The sequence below is a fragment of the Halyomorpha halys genome, unplaced genomic scaffold (genome assembly GCF_000696795.3).
Source record: "Halyomorpha halys isolate HHAL.00 unplaced genomic scaffold, Hhal_1.1 Scaffold530.1, whole genome shotgun sequence".
Taxonomy (NCBI): Eukaryota; Metazoa; Arthropoda; class Insecta; order Hemiptera; family Pentatomidae; genus Halyomorpha; species Halyomorpha halys.
The window spans coordinates 9,916-18,152 of record NW_027114956.1 but is presented as its reverse complement, the minus strand read 5'-3'; the positions used below and the strand labels follow the sequence as shown (position 1 = coordinate 18,152).

The following is an 8,237-nucleotide window of genomic DNA, read 5'->3' as shown; positions in this document are numbered from 1 at the left end:
AAAATTATTAAAATATTATTAACTACCTTATTATAATGGCAATGGTTAGATACGGTTATTTATAATATATTACACACAATATTACTCATTATTATAACGCAATATTTACGTTGTTCCGAGTAAATAAAAATATTTACTTGAAAATAAGGAGTATTAATGGTTCTTCTCCATCATTAATGTTATTTGGTTACACTGTGTGAGGATCAAAAAGGATCTCCAAATCATAAAAGATATTGATAATCAACAGCCCATATTCCAGCCCTAATTAATACTTGGCCAGTGATAATAATAATAATAAATCATTGGAATTTCTTGGACAGCGGTTACACTGCGCTAAGCCTTCAAAGTGAAAATATTCACTCAAAATATATTAAGGACCAGGATCTGTGGTTATATATTTTGGAACTAATGCAGAAAGCTGCGTTGTTCGGGACTGCAAACATAGTCAGAAAATTCATTGATATTAAAGATTAATTTTTTCTAGCCTCATCCTTGACCAAGGTCAGGGTACATACTTACTAAACTAAGCATAAAGAAATTCCTACATAATAATAATCCTTACTTCTACTGCCCGTGAAGGTCAAGGATGCAGTACTTTGTGAAGAAGTACTGTTGCTAGACTAATGGTTGAGAAACGTGGTGATGTGATCATAATCACGCTCTACCACCAAATGTTTACCCAATAATAATTATAATATAGTTACAGTTCTTATTAATAAAAAAAATATAGTTAATAATTTTAGTAATATTGTTATGTAGTGGCTATTAGTTATATAGTTAATAATAATAGTGATATATTTTTTTTTAGTGTTTTGATAACCTTTTTGACCACTATCTTGACCTAAATATCTATTTATAGTATCATCTTAAAAACTTCAAATTTGCTATATTTAAATTATCTTGCTGACATTTCGGAAAACCAGTCTATTATCTAGTTCATCTTAATTACTTGATGTCCTACATCCTTCTTTGAAAGGATTTGTCCTAATTATAAATTTTTTATATATTATATTTATATTTTTTCATATCTTTTCATCATTCCCTTACTCGTTAGATAATGGACAGGTTGTCCGAAATCTTGTCCAGAAGATTGAAATAAAGCAGATTAAGAGTGTAGCGGGTTTGTTTACTTGAATATAAAATTAATAATTACAAGAAAAAAATTATATCTCTAGCAACAGTTTAATTAATGAAGATGATCATAAAATATTTTAAACGAGCTCCAACTCAATTGATACATTGAATAATTATTTATTTCTTAAACGGTATATTTCAAGAAATCATTTTATTATTATTTGATTGATAGATTTATTTATTGATAGATATAACAATCTGCCACACAAGAAATAGGTAATAGTGATGAATGATCTCATACATACTAAAATAAATAAATAAATAAAAATAAAATTAAAAAAAAAATCTCTAAAAATATATACAAACAAAAGAATAATATATTATTATTAAAGTTAATAATAATATAATGATATTTAAATTAAGTTCATCAAATCTGAACTGAATTTTTAGAAACTGAAAATTCTCGGGTAATGGTTAATTGATTTAAACTTTCTGAACAAATTGATTATTTATGATATATGGCCAATAAAAAGTTTGTGACTAGCTCAAGAGTTTTATAAATAATGTACATTTAGTAACTCATGAAACGAAACTAAAATATATTTTCAGTAGAGAAGTTTTGGAAAAAATGTACTATCCTTGTTAATTTGTAATTATATTTTGTTCATACTTTATAGTATTATAGTTTAAATAAATCTCTACCACTACTACCCATCTAGAGTCAGGGATGCAGTAATTTCTAAGGAAGTACTGTTACTTGAACAACGGTTGTGCAAAGAGGTAATTTAGTCAGAATTGCATTCGACCGCTAGCTTTTCCCCTAATAAGGATATAGTAGCACAGTGCTCTAACACTGAACCATGCCGCTCCCACATTATAGGTAAGTATGTTATAATTATGATGTTACAATTTTTAGAGCAACATTGTGAACAAATAATATTAACCTTTAGCTGTTGCGGTAGAATTTACAGACAAGACCGCTTAGATGGGGCCAAACAGACACCAAACGTTTTCTTAAAATAAAATAAATCAATCAAAATTCCTTAATCTTGTAATGCATCGTATTTTAGTAATAAATTGTAGTATTACATCGTATTCCATATAATTGTAATGTTTTACATGAATAGTTCACTTAAAAAGTTTCCATTTATAAGGGTATTAATAAGTTAATAATTAATGAATGAAACCTATTCACTTTTTATTAAACCCGGAAATATTACGAAATTGCTAAATTTAGAGATGTAAATTAATTGAATATTTAACATAAATATTAAGTTATTTACACATGAGATTAATAATTTAATTAATTCCTTTTTATGTCCATTTAATTTATAGCGGTAAATAACATTATATATAATAAAAAAAAATAGAAAATCTTCAACATGACCTTACCAATCTACACCAAACTTTATTAGGGCCCTATAAACTCCATCAAAGGGCATCAACCAGTTAAATAAATAAGAAGCGGAGCATTAAAAGAAAACATTTGAAAAGTTTTTCTTAATGTGAAACAAATATCCCTTAATAGAGTGAACATCTAGCTTTCTATCAGATATATGAACAAAAGAAATAAATTAAGAGTAAAGGAGTTGAAATGAACGATTATAAGAACAATAGATACAAGGAGAAAAATAAAACAAATAAATTAAGTTCCAAAGTGTCTAGTTTCAAATTTATTTTAAAAACGGTATTTAAAAATTTCAGACCACACTATAAAACAATAAGATTTGCATTTTCATAAAATAATTTTTGAGACCTACTTTAATGAAATCCTCATTATGCTTTTTTTTTATTTATTGAATAAAAAAAAACATTTAACAGATTGAGTTACATATTTTTTCTTATTCTTGAGAATGAGAAAAATCGGTTGGAAAATAATTACCATGTAGGCAGTGCATACTTGAGTTTCACACCAAAAATTCTTAATTTTGTTAATTTTTTCTTATAATCTTCTGAAGAAAATTCTTAATATTTAGGAAAAAGCCCGATCAGAATCAAATGAATGGTATGGCAGAGCATTGAATATGCAAAAGCAAAAATTTATTTTATTACATTAGATTTTCATAAATTGATTTAAATAACAGCAAATCCCTAACAGACTGAAGAAAAAAATAACATAATACATGCCTGGTTAAAAATACATAAAAACATGAAAATATAAATTAACAAAATAAAAATAAATGTAGTCTAAATCTGCTAAGTGATAGTACCTACTTGATAGATAGCAGAAGTGATGTTCCTAAACTTGAAAACAGAATTGAAAAAAAATAATTTCAATTTCAATTACTTTCTAATTACTGTAATTTGGAACTAGAAAATGAAATCACAATGTTACTGATTATCAATTACTGAATTGATAAGTAGAGTTGGGCAAGAATTAGCTATAGATGAAACTATTAGCTAAAATTGCCATGGATACTATATTTATTTATTAATGGTTCATTCATGAATTGTATTTGTTTTTATTTATTAATTGTAGTTACTTTTTTCTTTTTTAATTTATTTTTACTAAAAATAAATTAGTTGTGGTCCATTATATTTACTAAAAATAACCAGTTGTGTCTATAAATTATACCTAATCAGTTGAAAGTTAATTGTATTTGTTCATTATGTTTTGCTGTTATTCAAACAAGATAACAGAGTGATAAAAAAATTAAGTTAATCAGTAATTAATTTTTTTTATTTTAATGAACATTAGCGAAATAGAGTAATTTGACTAAAATTAATGACCTAGGCAGAATAGCCTGCTAAAAGTTTTTTAAATTATTGAATGTGAGGTGTAAATTTATAATTAATATTAAATTTTATCGAGGATAGCCAGTATGGCTGAAACGTTAGATTTTTAAAAAAATAATAAAAAGTGTTTTGAGACTTAATTTGGATAAAAATAATTTTACTTGAACAATAAATACTATTATCAAAAAAAATAAAAAGATAATATACAAGATATTTATTATGTTTGTCAAATACCATAATTTTAGCAGTACTGGCTCACAATAAATAGTTTTATTACTGATATATAAATGATTAAAAATTAAAAAAATGATAAAAAATAAATAATAAAAATACTAACACTATAAATAGTTACAATCCTATTTGATTTTTTTTTTTTTATAATATTGTTGAATATGTATTATATATAACATTAAATAACAATTGCAGGAAGATAGTCCGGGTGGCGGCCAATAAAGGTATCAAAATAGTAAAAGTTTATTGTTAACCAACTATTTATTGTTGACCAAGGTTTCTCTTCTTTTTGCAGGGTTTCATCCGGGCTGTCAGATTAAAACAAAGATGTCAACGATCTTCCCACAATCTACTTCATACGGTCAAATATCTTTTTCCAATTAAATAAAAATTATAGAATTTTTGAAACTATTGAACTAAATATTTTAATTATTGACCGGTAGAGTAGATCTTATCACAAAATGGCTAAACCTATCAAATAAATATTTTATAGCTTTTAAGAAGTCAATTTCGTAAAATAAACGCCTTTGTAGAGGATAAAAGTTATTTTAAATTCGAATTAACCTCCTTAGTGGAGCAGATAAGTGACTCGATTTGACAGAAATAATTAGGAAAAAAATTATGGGAGATTATTAATAATATTCATGTATCAGTAAACAAATATTTTAATTTTATCTTTTAATATTTTACTCAAATACTTATAATATTATTTTTTTTTTTTTAAACAAAGAAGTTCTGGTATTACGACAGAGATTATTGGAACCGCACTGTCGTAACATACTCAAATAAATAAGTTTATCTCTCTGTGAGAATAAATAAAATAAAATATTTTGGACAGGACTGAAATAAATGATGACAGTAGTTACACAATATCTGGCAAGGTTCCAATGCTCTGAGGACTAGAGTGCAGCCCTCAAGTCTCCCAGCCACGCGGGGAAACGGCCTGTGCGGCAAAACGAATAATTTTAGTCCTAGTTAAGGAAATTGGAAACTGCTTGTTTATTAAATATATTGACTGAGCTATATTAGAAAATTGGTATATTAAATAGAAAAATAAAATCGTAATCATATTATATATTTTGTAATTTAACTAGCCCAATAATCTAACAGAAAACAATAATTTTTAAGATATAACCACTTAGACCAATTTTCAATTACATTAAATATTTCCCATAAAGCTTTATAATTTCAGATTGATTTTTAATTTTTTTTTTAATATTTTTATATGAAAAGTGATTTTTAAAAATAATTGTACCAAAGATCTATACGTAACTAGGCTTTATCTCAGATGTTTTAATATATTTTAGGATGATCTAGAAATATTTTAAAATATTTCTTTATATAAAAAGATAATATTTCTTAATGTCGGAAGTTATATTCATTTCTTTGAACATATATTATATTTTGATTTTAAAACTCAATAATATTCTTTATTTGGAAAAAAAATTTCTAAAAATAATTAAATTTATATGAGCGATTTTAATATTTTATTTAACTGAAATAAATATTTATTGCTTTTAATTTAGGATTTTTTAATATTAGATTTTATTACAGATCATATAGACTCAGTGAATTAAATAAATTATTTTATCAATCTCCTATTAAGAAATAATTTGGAAAGTTAAAGTATTTATAAATTAAATCAATTTAAAAAATATTTGTTATTTATAATTCAGCTTTATTTACCTCAAATCTAGATTTCAATTTTTTTTTCTTTCATAGCAAATAGCAAGTAAAAGGAAGAAAAAACCAACTAAAAGTTAAATCAGTAACATCATGATATTTATTGAATAAATTAAGTAAACATTTTTTAAATGTTATTTTTCAATATCTCCCTTAGATAAATACTCATTATTTTGAGTTTAAAAATTTAATAAATGATTTTAACAACTTAAATATTTTTATATCCAGACCCATATTGTTATTGAGGATTTACACACCAGTGTGTAAATTTTAAAATATTAGTCTTAATATATTGTCAGTAAAATAATTTATTTAATTTATAAATTGTTGTTTATACGCCTATGCAGGACTTTCGTAGTTACACTGCCGTACAGAGCATTAGCTCTGTTGTCTGAAGATTTAGGACATTTAATTAATTGAATTTATTTTTATCTGTATTTCCTGCTTTTATATATATATTAAGGACTCTGATAAGCAAGTTATGATCATTAAAATATATATATAATTCATTTTAGTAATTAACTTTTGTTTTATAAAAAACTTTTGTTAAGTAAAAATTTGGTATTTTAAAATACAGTACTACTACAAGGTGAAGGATTAAGGTAATTCGCGGTAAATTCCGCCATAGTAAATAAAATTATATTATATTGTTTCACTATGTTCCTCTAAAATTGTATCATATTTTATGTAATTTTGCTGAAATTAAGCTTCATTCGAAAAGCTATTTTGGTTTTATTTTTTTCAGATTAATCAAATTTCTTAAAAGATTGAATTAATATTAATGTTTTGACTGGTAGTGTAAATTACACGCCAACTTTGTTTAACATTCTTTATTTAAATTAGATCCAAAAATAGTTTTAGATAAAAAAAATCAATTTGATTAGATTTTTAAACAAAATGACTAAAACAAAATATTCTTTGATAGCGGATATTGGATTCTTTAAAAGAGATAGTTATTAGTTATCTTGATAAGTAATGTTATAATTTAATTTATAATAAAAACTTTAGGTAAGAATTGCTATAATAACTTTTAGTTTTATGTTTATGCAAAATTTTATTACTTTATTTAATTTTTTTGCGGTTTCGTTTGAAAAGATATTTTATTTTCATTTTATTTATTTCAAATTGTATTGCATCCCTTTTTTTAAAAAAAAAGAAGAGGTGTTCTGATTGTTTTAACCGGCAGTGTAAATAGCAATAAAAAATTAAATTAGTGTAATTTTTTTAAATTTTAGATTAATGTCTAGTACCTTTTAAAATCCTTTATATTATACAATTAAATAATTTAAAGGGAATACTATTGTTTGAATTCTTGACAGTTAATTTTTTACTAAAATTTTATATTTACTGTACGTTTGTTGTAATTTCATTAGAAAATCTATTTTAGTTTCGTCTTATTTATTCAAGAATGTTTCTAATTTTTAAACGAAAAATTGAAGTGTCTAAAACTTTTGACCAGGGAGGTTGATTAATATATTTTTTTTTTTTTTTTAAGTTCAAATAATATTACGATATCCCATAAAATCCTTTATATTATACATTTATTTTATTTTATTCGAATATCATCTTCATCAGATGAAATATGTAAATATAATATTTTTTTTTCCAACTTCAAATGACGGTTCACTATACCCTAAATATTTTTTATATAATTCTATATATATATATAATTTCAATAACATCTTCATTAGATAAAATATAATAAAAGATTGGTGATTGTGCGTTTGGTGAAGCGTAGTGCCTTTTGACGTACCTAATGCATCCTCTCATGACGTACTAAATTACGTCTTGAACTGCCTGAGAAAGGTTGCGAGCTCGCAACGCCGTCCCAGCCGCGCTAATACTAACCCGCTGAACACCCCACCACTGCGTTTATAACTGCTCGGTCCGGCGCAGGCGCAGCGGTGTGCTATCATAAATTGCCTTCAGCTTTTAATGACGGGATTATAGACAATAACTTCATTAAATTAGCTTTCAGAGGAAAGTAGCGATTAATTTTATAGCGGTTATTTTTATTAGTATCCCTCTTAGCTCCTTATTACTCATGGAACAATTAAGTGAATATAAAACTCACTTGGAATATTCAAAGTTTGTGAAGTAACGTTTCACTTAATTGTTAAGTAATAATTCAATATGGCTACTAATTGCTTACCTATCCAAATATATAAATTATTAAAAATGTGACATCTAAATACTATTTCATTTATTTTATTTTTTTTTTAAATAAAATTCTATAAACTTTAGATCACTTGGGTACTGATGTACATATTTATAACGTGTTACAATAAAACATACGCGTAAGATAATCTGAAGATCAAATATTAAGAAAAACTAAAAAAAAAAAGTTGATATCTTCTGATTAATTATTATATATAACATTATGTATTATAAATAACATTTCTAGAGGTCAAGATCTCATGGCCATCGTATTTGTGGACGCCTAGGATTATCATCTAAAGAAGGGGAAGCCAGGTTAAAAACTAGTGGGTTTGGATGGTTGGGAAGCTTATCAC

At 25.0% G+C, this 8,237-nt stretch overlaps 1 protein-coding gene across 1 annotated transcript in view; it reads right to left on the bottom strand.

Annotated features, from left to right (window-relative positions):
• The window catches only part of CARPB (Carbonic anhydrase-related protein B), a 359,623-nt gene extending 352,067 nt beyond the window's left edge, over nt 1-7,556 (bottom strand). Inside the window, exon 1 of the mRNA XM_067052029.1 lies at nt 7,478-7,556. The gene's annotated coding sequence lies outside the window, so the exon portion shown is untranslated. The remainder of the gene's footprint in view (nt 1-7,477) is intronic.
• Between the last annotated feature and the right edge of the window lie 681 nt (nt 7,557-8,237).